The sequence below is a fragment of the Drosophila teissieri genome, chromosome 2R, assembly GCF_016746235.2.
Source record: "Drosophila teissieri strain GT53w chromosome 2R, Prin_Dtei_1.1, whole genome shotgun sequence".
In the NCBI taxonomy this organism is placed as follows: Eukaryota; Metazoa; Arthropoda; class Insecta; order Diptera; family Drosophilidae; genus Drosophila; species Drosophila teissieri.
The window spans coordinates 8,890,086-8,898,243 of NC_053030.1; the positions used below are offsets into that span (position 1 = coordinate 8,890,086).

The 8,158-nt window shown below is 38.1% G+C and overlaps 1 protein-coding gene across 1 annotated transcript in view; it reads right to left on the reverse strand.

The window, feature by feature from the left end:
- LOC122612838 overlaps positions 1 to 5,382 on the reverse strand; it is a 43,095-nt gene extending 37,713 nt beyond the window's left edge. Inside the window, exon 1 of the mRNA XM_043786690.1 lies at positions 4,821 to 5,382. The gene's annotated coding sequence lies outside the window, so the exon portion shown is untranslated. The remainder of the gene's footprint in view (positions 1 to 4,820) is intronic.
- Positions 5,383 to 8,158: the final 2,776 nt, after the last annotated feature.

Below are 8,158 nucleotides of genomic sequence, written 5' to 3' on the forward strand. Positions count from 1 at the left end.
TGTATGGTTGCGGGTGTGGGTGCAGGAAAAACACATTTATATAAGGCGGAAAAAAGAATCCATTTGACAAGCAGCTGTATTAAAAATGACGACTCCCGAGAAACACATGTACGTTTAAGTGAACTTTAAATGTGATTCAGCCTTTCAGAGCGATTATTCACTCTGAGATTAAGAACTTCCCGCAACAGTTGCTCTATAAATGATTTAATTGTTTAGTAACTTGTTAGACATATGTCTTTAAAAAAAGATTAGAATTGTATTGCTTTGAGCTAAGGTACTACATTTTATTTCCATTTAAGAGGACTCATTTTAAGAACGCTTGCAATCGAATATTTTTGGTCGCACCACTCCTAGAAATGAGTCTTTGTTTGCTTAAAGTTCCAGAGTGTTCGAAACCCATCCATGGTTCCAGCAAAGCCAGAAAATCTTAATAAAAAAGCAATAAATTACGTCGGCTTCTAAGACAGTTTATTCCCACTTTTTGTGGATGAAGAAAATATATAAAAATAGAGCTTCGCTCGCCGACTGAGCAAACTTTGAAACTGCAAAACCAATTGGCAGCTCAAAAGTGGCGGCTTATTTATTTACGTATGTGTTTTCTTTTTCTGTCTTTTGTTTTTTGTTATTCTCTCGACTTTGCTAAAAAATAAACCTGTTTTTCACTGGCTCACGCATTTCGGCAACAACACCGCACAGCCGTATTTCTGGCCATTAAGCCGAAAAATAAGCAGCAAAATAGACAACAACGATCTGAGGTTACAAATTCTGTGGCTGCTGTTTCAGCAAAACTGAAGGCACGACCAGAGCCACAAAAGCTAAAGAGCTCTCCACAAAGATCTCAAGAGTCGAACGCCCCACTCAACTTAGCTCAACTCAACTCAACTCAACTCAACTGAACTAAACCGGAGCTCTTATCTTTTGGGCTCGCAAAAATATTATACCGATGTGTACTGTATGGCCAAGTGAGTGAGTGGCTTTTTGACCAACCGTCGGCCTTTCGGTGGGATTTCTTTTTCTTTTCAGCTTCTGTTTCTCCACATTTTGCCTTTGCCTCTCTGTTCTACCTGTTGACTTGGCCGTTTTTATTACCAACTTGTCACACTGACTGAGTTTTCCCAACCCGTCTAGAAACTTTATGATGTGTCAAGAAGGTTTTGCACTTTAGCTTAAACTCCCCTGTGCGTCAGCAAATTTGGCCAACTATTTGTTAATATATAATGTATGTTTATGTTTATATTTAAATCACATTTAAGTAAAAGTAGCTATTCTGTGAGACCCAATTAGAAAGGTTTTATAGCATAAGGCGATAAATTGAATACGAATCTTTTGGAATTTTCCATTAAAATTTCCGTAGGAAACTGCCTGCTTCATTCGGAAGCATATCGAATTCGATTTTATAGCTTTAAACTGACCTTAGACAGAGGACGCTCAGCTTAGATAACGATAAAAACAACCAATACCATAAAATATAAAAACTGTTTTTATTTTGGTAAGCATACGTTTGTATGCTAATTCGCTATGCACGCCTCATATCGAAATTCCGCACTCCGAAGAAAGGAAAAATACAGAAAATATGGATCTACGGACCGAGATCAAAGATCAATTTGAAAATAGCTGTAGGTTTTATCATAGAACTGATTATTATTGAGGGCGTTTCCCATTAAACATTTTAGTATGGCGATCTATTATCGCAGAAATAGAAAATGGTATATGTTTGCCTTAATTATCTATACCTCTTTCCACTCCAATATAAACTATTTATAAGACTGCGGCAAGGCTAGACCAATTTTTTATCATTATAGTGCACTAAAAATGTCATAATGGGATGGAGTGGATGGGGTACTCCCCAACCTTATAAAAGCAATCTAATAATTTGGTTTTGCAAGAGACACCTTTTGAATTTTGGTAATAAATTGACTAGCACAGATGTTTATCATTGAAAATATTCTGGTAAGTATCGGTCATTAAATTTATCAAGTTTATAAAACCAATTTGGTTTGAATATTTTCATAATTAAGTTTATCTAAGTTATTCCAGATGCAGCTTAATTTTGAATAATAATAACTGCGCTTGAAAACATAAGTTTGTGTGGTGATTATAATAGTGATTTAGGCCATGGGATTTGCAATCCGTTTCCGATTATCGACATTATTAAAGATAGTAAATTCAATATTTGACAACCACACAGAAACAACCGTTTCAAAGCAGTAAATGAATGCATAGCTTAATTTATTAGTCGATCTTTAAATTGGCTTTCTTAGCTGATCCCAATCGGATATGATAATATATATTTCGTTTCAATATATCTCGTTTTACAACTCTGAATAGCTGTTGTTCTGGTTGAGGTAAACAATTTTGTTAGCTGATTAATGGCCCTTCGCCAGGCACGTCTCAGTGTAAAAATCGAACGTTACGGGGTATCAAGTGGGGTCTTAGCCAATATTATGGCAGGTCGTGACTTTCAGTCACTAATTTACTGAGACAAAACCAAACACAATACTCCTGCTTATGCAGTTTGTTTAGATCGCACTTTAAAGGTACTATGTGTTCACGACGCCTGATTTGCCAAAGTTTGCACAGAGAGTTATGTTTTGTCTAATCTTTGAGAACTTTAGGACTTGGGCTGGGCTGGGCTGGCACTAGCTGAGGTACTGGTTGCCCCGGGCTGAGTCGATTAGATAAGCAAATTTACAATGCCTTTGGGGCCCAAATGTAAATTCTGTCTGACGGCGATAATATTGTTAATTGCCAATTTGCGTTGTTTGGTCTCGGCTGTGCCTTGTTTTCCATACGGTTTGGGTCGCCTGCGTGGAGGTGTGATTGCCAAATTCGACTGGCCAATCAATCAATGAAAAGGTTTATTTCATTCCGAACAGCTTAGACGTCGATTTGCATACATAAACATTGAACTGGCACGAGTTTTGATCGTTGGGCACACGCTATTTGTGTAGCTCTACGTTCTTTTATTTGGAAGCTATTGCACATCATTAATAGTTTTCTGCCTAGTTTATATATAATATTAAAGAAAGTTACAGGTAGCTTACAGGTAGAATGTTTTTAATCCAGAAAATACTTGTTGGTTTTCTACAAATGAAGAGCATATTTATGTATTAATTAAGCTCTATGGAGTAACGTTGTTTTTAATGACACTGTACTGATAATAACTGGTTAACTTGCATTTACTATTGGTTTCTATTTTTAAAATAAAATATATCTATTTAAAGTGATAAACCGGAAAATGATTAGATATAGGACTAAATACCACGTTGGAACTCAAAAGCGCCCAAGATACTAAAAATAAGTTTAGGCTGTCTCGTACAATTACAAGTTCAATGACTATGATTACCCAGTCTCCGATATCGATCAAGGTGTTCAATTGGACAATTGGACAGTCGGACGGACAGTCAGTCATCGACTAGACTCGCCAATGAATTATGATCGAGAACGTATTGTTCGAAACCCAGTTTTAGTCAGAAATCCTCTCTAAGGCGCAAATCTGAGTTTCGACCAAGTGGTGTTCTGGTAATTGGGAATAATTCTCCGAAGCCATATCACACACAAATTGAAATAACAATTGTGCAAATTATTTGAGATCCCGGGAAACTACCGCGCAAATTAACCAAAAAAAATCTCCCACATAGAGGTTCTACGAGCAACCATTAAGTCGATGATTCAAACGAATTACACACTTAACTGTTCGGAGCTGCCCACAACGAACAGCCGAGCCATTTACATATATTCCTACTTAATTATTGCCTTTAGGCACCAATTGATTAACGAATTAAATATAGAAAACGCACACAGATCAAGTGGGGTGATGGCTTTTCTCGGGCGAGTTCAAGTGAATTTATTGCACTTTGTCAGCCCTGATAGAGTGCATAAATCAGCAAACATTACAGTCCGTGTGTGTTTGACACACAAACCATTCAATGTCAACAAGCCGAGACAGTGAAAATCGCCAAAGCGATTTTAAATCAATTTTCAGATACTCAATTCTCGTGGCGTGAATTTCCTTGCATACAATCCTAAATTAACGAAGTACAAAAAGTGCGTTAATCAAATACAATCCCAGGTGTTAAAATTTGTTTTTTTAAACATCATACAATATTTGGTTTCACCTTTTCAAGTTTCGAAAGCTGAACTACATTTGACATATATGCAAATGGTGTCATTTGGTTGTTTTATTTTATATTCGATGTTAAAGATTTTAACAATTATACTTGTTTTTAATCTGAAAAATTTTCAATTTTGAATGGGAACCAAATTTCTTACATCTGGCAATGCCTCAAATACATGGAATGACCAAGAGGGAGGGGGCGCGGGCGTTAGAGAGCAGCAGTCGATTTGTTTGAAAACAGTGAATTGTTTATGAGCTTTTCGCGAATACGCTCGAGTGGCTGAGAAACCTTTTCAGCCTGCTAATGCTAACAAACTTGAACAGCGGCGGGAATCAATTAGCGGCTTGCAAGGCCTTAAAGTACGTATTTCCAGCGATTTTTATTCCTTGTTGTTTTTTGGAAGTAACGTGATAAATAAAACAACACAGCTGATGGGCTCTCTCCGCGCGAGAGTGCGCTCCTCTCTCGCTCTCACTAACACAGCTGCTACTAAAATACTCGGCGGCCATTGAGAAAATAAAAGCAAATAAGAAGCAACGAAAACGAAGCAAAATAAAAAAAGAAGAAACAAATTTCGCAACGCCCTGAGATTTTTAGGACTGTCTCGTTTTTCCACAACAAAAATACAGCACACAATATAATAATAAAGTTAACAGTAACGACATTACACGATTTTGGGCTTTCAGCTTGGGGAAAACTCACCTCTCTTTGATTTTTCGTTGGTTTATTGATACGAAGAGCGTGGACCGGAGAAGAGGGGAAGTTGTGGGAGAAAGAGCACAAGACTTTCACAAAAATAAAAACTGAATCTGAGCGCAAAAACAGCATTTATTTGCATTTGCTTTCCACTGGCTTTCGCTGCACTTTCACCGCACTTTTCACGTTAGGGAAATTGTTTTTTCATTTGGCAGCAGTTGTTTTTCATCTGCTCACTTTCTTGGCTGTTTGATTTTCTTTACCCATTCCATTTTTTTGGGCCATTGAGCAATATTTTTTTGTCGAACACCAAACACACACACACGGACTCGCGTTCGCGAGAGACACTCACACGTACACACCTATCGGTGCTATGCACCAGCTTTATTCTGCATTCTGCAGTTTTCAGCTGCACTGCGGATTTCTGGCCAATTCTGGCGACTTCTTCGACTTGCCCAAGAAAAACAAGGCACAAATGCGATTTCGACTTCCCTGCTGTTTACACGCGCTTTGCTGCTTTCCCGACTGCTTCGCCCGCTCTCTCAATTGGAAATGAGTGCTGGTGAGAGCGAGAGCGTCGGCGCAGTGTGGCCCTTGATCGGTGCTGTGCGGGATTTTGGGTGAGCGCGGCGTGCGGCCACACTGCCGCCCAAACAGCTGTTCGAAGTTGGAAAACAACAAATTCTAGAAAATCTATTTTTATCTCAAATTTCTATTCTTACTTGATTTATGGCGCAAAATCGTTACTTTCACAACAATGTATTCATGTTTATTTCTGTCTTTTTTTAGAAGTGATCTTTTGTTTATAACAGTGCCTTTTAAAATTTGCCTTTCTTATTCTTTTTAGAATTTAATTATTTCATCTGGTTGTATATAAAATGTAATTTTACAAAGAAAAGTAAAAATAAATGTCTAACTAGATCGAAATCGAAAGTGAAAGTTAACTGATATTTTGTATACAAAAAGGCAAAATTGGAAGTGATGAAATTTTATAGGGCTAACAAAAATAGACATGAACAAGGGTCAGTGATTTGTTAAAAAGTTGTAATGTCCGAAAATTGTCCATTTATGTAAAAAGAACAGCAAAGGAAAGAAACATGTATGCATTTAATAAGTTCAAAGCAAATTTTAAATAGTGAATTAAAAAATAAAAAAAAATGTACAATAATATTTAAAACAAAATTCCTTCGATATTAAAATGTACGACATGTTACTACAAAAAAAAGGATGGGGACATTTATCATGAATTTAAACGAGCGAATCAAACTCCAACAGATATGTTAATAATCTTTAAGGTTCGTCGGCAATCTAATAAAACCGAAACGTTCAAAAGTTCTTTTGTGTAACAAGTCATGGTAAGATCTCAAATTACGGCTATCAAAAATGCAAGGCACTTTTAAGCGACTCGGTTGGATTTCGGCGTTCAAGTCCGCAGATCTTCCCGTGAAACTCATTAAGTGGTCATTAAGTGCAGTCGACTGTGAATTTGGTTATGCCTAGAACAGTCCGCCAACTCCTTTATTTGGTCGGTGATTATTCAGGGTATTATGAAGCCTAGGAATTTAATTACTCAAAACAAGGAACCCAAAGCTGAAACAGAATCAAAAGAGGCAAGCTCGAGTCGAGGCATAAATTGGACCCTTTTCAAGTTGCGTTTGCCAAGTGAAAGATAACTAAATAGTAACAGGCACACAGAAAGAAATCCTGAACACATAAAAGCCTTCAAACTCTTTAAATCTAAAATTAGATATTATTTGAAATTATTTAAGTCACGTTTGTAAAAATAAGATAAATTAGACAAATCATTTTTAATTAAATACTATTGAAGTAAGAATGTATAATTTAAATTCTAAGATTTATTTAAGAATAAAGACATATTATTTAAATAATTCTAGCTTTTGCTTCATAAGGAACACAAATGGATCTGGACAACTTTAAGCTGCTATTTCTGCTGTCTTCTTTCAGTGCGGTGAAAATCACATCCTGGGAATCGAAACAAAGTCTTCATTCAGAGTGCTCCTCACAGCAAATTGCAGCAATAAAATTGAAGAAACGTCCAATGGGACTGTGAAAAACGGACGGGCAAGTGGAAATGGAAATGGCAGGAGGACGGGGACGAAGAGGAACCCACTGCCATTCTGTTTGCTCCTGTCAACTTTCATTCGCAGCCGCCCGTTGATTACAGAGCCCCATTTCAGTCAAGCGCCCCCATATTTTCCGCATTTTCCCCGCATTTCCCCCGCAGAAATTCGAAGTCAAGCGGAATAACAACAGCAACAGCAACACTTGCCGCAGGATTTTGGGGGAATGGCGTAAAAAAGTGGGTGGTCCAACCGGTCCTCTTGTTTTTGATGATGATGACTGCAGAAGCGATAATGATGCATCCCCTTCATTATTCGCAGGCAAAAGTGTCGCCGAGTCCATAATGAGCAGAAATTTGCGTGGCGCGATAAGTGACAAACGGCCGGGAAAAAGGGGAACGGGTGGGGTCATTATCCAAAAAGGGGGAGGCAGTGCATCCAAACTTCGGGCATCATATGGCAAAACATCTGCAATTGCTCAACCTCTGTCAGAAACATTACAGTTCAAGCGAATTTGGAATGAAATCACCAAATGAGGGAAATCAAGTTCTAATCGCATTTGACATTTTCCTCCAAAAGGAAATTTCAATCATATGCATGCCTCATCATACCTCAAAAATATTAAAAGCTAATGTCGAGCCTTTAAAAATGTTCCATTCGAACAGACAAGTTTCTGCTGAAGTTAACCTTTTGATTGCCAAACTGGTGTCTTCACGTGAAATCTGGTTATTTTGGGAATATCCCAAAAGCCCGAGCCAGTATTTTGGTTAATCGACCCACGGGCCCTGTAATCCCGTTTTAAATTTTCCATAAACTTGAAACCCTAAGGAATCCCAGGGTCCTTTCAACGGAGTCACCTGAGCAGGTTGTAAGCAGACTAAGCAATCAAAGGACACTGGTCGACAAAAGAAAGGACCTGCTCCTGGTCATCGTCCATTGGACGTCGGACGTGGGACATCGGCCATCCCATCAACACAACTAATCCCGGCATTCACCGAATGATGGACACATCTGATGGATACTCCATACCCATGCCCATCCCCATCCCCAGCAGTCCGCACTTCATTTCCTCGGCAATCCCAGCCTCTCTGTTGTTTCACTTTTTCATGTCTGATTACGGCTCAAGGCGTACACTGAGAGAATAGGTCGCAGCCAGACAGTTAATTAATGTATGTATATGCTAAGGGTGCATACAATACTACCAACTTAGTTGCTAAATAATATTTCATTTAGATTAATATTTAATTTTGCATCTTAACTAAG